Here is a 5,000-nt window from a genome sequence, read left to right on the forward strand (position 1 = left end):
CTCTCTTTCTCCTGTCTTTCTCCTCTGCAGGGGTAGGGAAAGAGTGGGAGGGCGTTAAGGGAAGGCGGGAGGGTTGGGGAGCGAGGGTCAGGCTGATTAAAGGGCATTAATTGTCCTTTGTCTCGCAGCCGCTAAAAGACGAGGCTGCGTAATTCGCCGAAAATATTTGGTTTCCTCGTTGTTTTGGACTGTGTTTGTCTTTTCCAACTCCTTTCTCTTCCTTCCCTATCTCCCTCTTTTTTCTGTACCTCTGTATGCATCTATCAACGCTCTTTATTTCTATCAATCAATTTATTATCCCAACAAACAAAGAAAAACAATCTCACTTCACAAACTTCGTTCAACTTCCCCTACCTTCCGATTTACCAAAATGTATACATAAATAAAAAAATTAAAGAGATATTCACGGACCCTTCTGTGGGATCGGAAACGACAACGGTACACACACAGCCATTCGATACACCGGACAGATGCTCACTTTTTTTCCTCTCTTTTATTTTCGAATTCCATGGAGACTTGCTGGAGATACGCGTGTTTGGGGTAGAGATAATCTGATATGAGCTATATCATGAAGGGGAATTTGTAGGAAATAATAGCTAGATGTTCGAGAACCTCCTTCTAAAATTATTCTAGACTTTTTGTATTCTATTTACTTCCATCACGATTTTTGTCAGACAAAAGGTCTTGAGGTAACGTTCACTCTCAGCAGAACGGTATTTAACCCCCTCCCCCCCCCCCTTCCCCGGCACCGGCAGACTTTGTTGCATGGGCGGAGTGGGAAGGCGGTGGAGGGCGGGGGGGGGGGGGGGGGTCCGCTCATACCGTTACTCGTGACGTGAAGGTGGGGGAAGGGAAGGGGGTTCCCCACCCCACTCCACCCACTGGACACCCTCATACTCCCCCGGTGAGCTCGCATGCTGGATTTTGATACAGAAACCCGTAATGCTGGAAGTCGAAATTCTCTCTCTCTCTCTCTCTCTCTCTCTCTCTCTCTCTCCCTCTCTCTCTCTATCTATCTATCTATCTTCTCAATACTTAATATTATCAAATTCACAAATGCAAAGAACCTCAAATCCAGAGAGAGAGAGAGAGAGAGAGAGAGAGAGAGAGAGAGAGAGAGAGAGAAGGGGGAGGGGAGGGGGAGCCTTGGCATTGCAGGGCCTCGGCATGGGGATTCCACCTCCATTAGATGGATGGATGGCAGCTTCCTTGGCACTCCACCGAGTCGATCAAATGACGGAAAAAACATGAACAGTAAAAACATTTTTTTGCGTAAGGTTGTCCTTTGCCGTTCGTGAGGGTCTCTCTCTTTTCACCCGATCGACATGTTTATGCACACTGCTAAGTGTTGCTGATTTCGGACACTGCTGTAGCTATTCATCACTTTCGTTCTACGAGTAAAAATACCGAAACGAGGTAAGATCTGCAATCTTTGGATTGATTTAAGTCAAGAGTGCAGACAATGTATTTTCCTTGAATTACGCTTTAGTTTACTATCTTTTGCTGCGTTGGAATTACCTCTAGTTTCCCTTTATCTTTGAAGTTGAAAATATGCAGACTTTCTTATCACCATCAAAATAAAAGTCAAAACTCAGAGCCTCCGAGAAAGCTTAATTCAGTGTCAGGTGCCACCTAGATGTCTCTCGCGGTCACTCACCTTCGCCTTACTTTCTTACCACAGGTGTTCCTCTCCTCATAGAAAATGTGAGGCGGGAGGGCCCACTTACGCATATTTAGCACAAATGTATTTTAATACTATTCCTTTCCTTGAAGTCTGTTTATGACAAACGGTTCACGTAGTGCGGGAGAGAGTAATCCCTCTTACTCTTTCTCATTTTGCATTTCGGAATCCTAAAGGAACAGAAGGCAGTTCCCTCGCGGAGAGCGACGCGTTCGGATAACAGCGAGACCCGCGGCTCGACCCTCCCTCCCAATCCCACCCTCTCCTCCCTTGTCTACCCCCTACTAACGGGACCTTAGGCAGCTCTCACCCGTCCGTCCCGCCCCGGGCCACAAAACATCCATAACTGCCTCATCTCCCTCCATCAAGCTGAAAAGAAAAAAAAAAGGAAAAAGAGCAAAAGAATTTTCTTCTTCTCTCTCTCTCTTTTTCTCTGTCTCTTTCTCTTTCTCTCTCTCTCTCTCTCTCTCTCTCTCTCTCTCTCTCTCTCTCTCTCTCTCTCTCTCTCTCTCTCTCTCTCTCTCTCTCTCTCTCTCTCTCTCTCTCTCTCTCTCTCTCTCTCTTTCTCTCTCTCTCTCTCTCTTTCTCTCTCTCTCTCTCTTTCTCTCTCTCTCTCTCTTTCTCTTTCTCCCTCTTTCTCTCTGTTCCTCCCTTTCTTTCTACTTGTCTCCCTCCCCCTCTCTCCTTTTCTCCCTCCTCCCTTTTAATGACTTGATAATTTCTCTTCCATTTCCCGGCTACTTCGTCCACACAGGCGCATTGCTGTCCTCCTTTGCGGCCAAGGCAAAGGCGGCGGCCGAACGTTGGCGAGGGTCGGCAGAGGTCACGATTGCTCGCTTTACGATGGGAGGCAGAGAGAGAACAGGCTTGAGAGAGAGAGAGAGAGAGAGAGAGAGAGAGAGAGAGAGAGAGAGAGAGAGAGAGAGAGAGAGAGAGAGAGAGAGAGAGAGAGAAAGAGAAAGAGAGAGACTCGCACTTATCTAATACGGGCAAGTATCACTGGGTGGAAACAAAAGAAGGGCGAGCGGTCGTCGAGGCTGATGGAGCCGAACGGCCTAACCTCCGCAAGCCTCGACCCGGAAGGCCTCCCATCTCCCCCCTCCACCTCCCACCCGGGCTCCGGACGAGGCCCGTTATATAGCATGGAGGTTCTTTTCCACGTGTGCGGCGCGTTGCTGTCACTCCCTCCCCTTTCCCCTCGACTCTCCCCTTGCCCGCCCTGCCCTCTCGCTCCCCACACCTGCAGTCCGGTTGTCAGCTTCACGAAGAAGCGAACAATACTGATATTAATGTTTTTTGAATGATTTAGGAAGACATTCTTAGCTTTGTTGAAGATATGGCACACAGATAGTACTCTTTATTTAAACACCTACATGAGGAATAAACTGAATTATGATAAATATATAAAGCACCTGATTCTTATGCATAATAATATAACCCTTTTTATTAACAAAACGAGTGGCGAACTCCCGTAGAGTTTCCTGGAGGCGCGCGGTTAAGGAGGCAAGTATCGTAACATTACGCGAGACTCGACCGTAACGGGAACAGGCTGCCTCGACGGCGATCAAGTACCGTAAACCATTCTGACGCCCCGGGGCACTGGGGCGGGGAGGGGGAGGGGGAGGAAGGGAGGGACAGAGGAAGAGAGAGGGGGGAAGGGAGGGGGTGATGGGTCGCAGGATAGCAGCCAGGATTTAATTTTTTAATGACGTCGACACGAATAACGGGAGGGTGTAGACAAAACATAAAAGATAAAAATATACAATTTAAATAATTTCCTCTGGACAAAAGAGAGAGAAGAACATTTTTACAAAGGTTATGGAATGATGAGAACTAAAATCTGAAGGAAAAGTCGACAATGAGGGGAGAGAGAGGGAAGGAGGGAGGGTGAGAGGGAGGAGGGAAGGGAGGGAGGGAGGGAGGGAAGGTGAAGGTTGAGGGAAGCTCGTGTGTCACCTGGAGCCGCGAGGGACAGGTTGATGACCGCTTGGTGCTGACCCTCGCGTAATACTGACCCCCTCCCCTCCCCCCTCCCGGCCTTCCTACCGTTTCGCGGTCTTCCCTTTAGCGGTGAGGGAGGAGTGGGAGAGAGATGGGAGAGGACTTAGAGGAGAAAAAGGAGATGGCGGGAGAGAGAGAGAGAGAGAGAGAGAGAGAGAGAGAGAGAGAGAGAGAGAGAGAGAGAGAGAGAGAGAGAGAGAGAGAGAGAGAGAGAGGGAAAGGATGAAACAAGAAGTTCACGAGAGAAAAGCCTGGAAACTTCAGGAGGCGATGAGCCTGGCGCGGCGGAGGTGACATCGCTCGCGAATTCTCCCTCTCTTCAAAGCCTGAAGAGAGGAGAAAGAAGGCACAAGAAGGAAGGCCCAGCCCTCCCGCCCGCGGAATCCTTTCAGCTGCCCGAGTCGCATCTCATCGCCGCCGAGGCCGTGGGAGAGATAGGGCGCAGGGGCGTCGCTGAAGGAGAGCATCCCCGCCGAGGACCAACCTCGCGATGGGCTGACCCCGCCCTCCGATGCCGCCTGTACCGTAACCCGACGTAACTATCAACCCTCTACCCCCCCCCCCCCCTCTCCTTGACCTCCACGCTCAACCCTGCCCGCCTGGGTCACTGCCCTCGGCTAGGAGTCCTCGCTCAAGGAAACGTCACGTGGCCAGCAGGCCTCTCGGTGACGTATGATTGAAGGACTTTTGGGTAATGTTTGTGACGCAGGTTTGTGTTGGCAATGCTGTTTTTGGCTAACTAGCTCCGTGCTTTGGTTCACTTCAATGCCTACCGATTCCCCCTAAAGCGAGACAGATGGAAGGGTAGGAGAGGGACTCATGAACCATCAGCTAAGACTCTGAACTTGAAAAACGGTAATGTATTAGAAAAAAGACAACATGAAATCCTCTCACTCCCGCTCGTCTATTCAGATAAAAGATACATCACTTTATGAATCAACTGACAGCTTTGACTTTCCGTTCGTGTGACGCTCAGCGCGGGCCGATGTGTTGGCTAACCCCTCACCTGGCTGCCTCCCTGACCCCGGTAACCTCTCTCGCGGGAGTCTGCCCGAGGAATCTGGTTGGCTGCCTGTTTGAAAAGGCTGAAGATGGTGTTCCTAACGCTGTCATTAATCTCAGCTAATCATAGCGTCTGATACCTCATATTTCGTACAATAAAAAAAAAAAAAAAAAAAAAATCAAAGTAACAGAATAAACAATATTCCTGACTCCAGAAATGTTCCTTGTTGACACACTCAACGTCTCTCGAATCATAAGAAAAGCACAAACATCAAAGGCCGTAAATGACTCCGCACAGACGCCGCCTTCATGGCCA

General features: G+C 49.4%; 1 protein-coding gene across 1 annotated transcript in view; it reads right to left on the reverse strand.

Annotated features, from left to right (window-relative positions):
- Positions 1 to 5,000, reverse strand: part of LOC125040569 (PR domain zinc finger protein 1-like) — a 35,050-nt gene that overhangs the window by 29,052 nt on the left and 998 nt on the right. The window lies entirely within an intron of this gene.

Source organism: Penaeus chinensis, chromosome 29, assembly GCF_019202785.1.
Source record: "Penaeus chinensis breed Huanghai No. 1 chromosome 29, ASM1920278v2, whole genome shotgun sequence".
Taxonomy (NCBI): domain Eukaryota; kingdom Metazoa; phylum Arthropoda; class Malacostraca; order Decapoda; family Penaeidae; genus Penaeus; species Penaeus chinensis.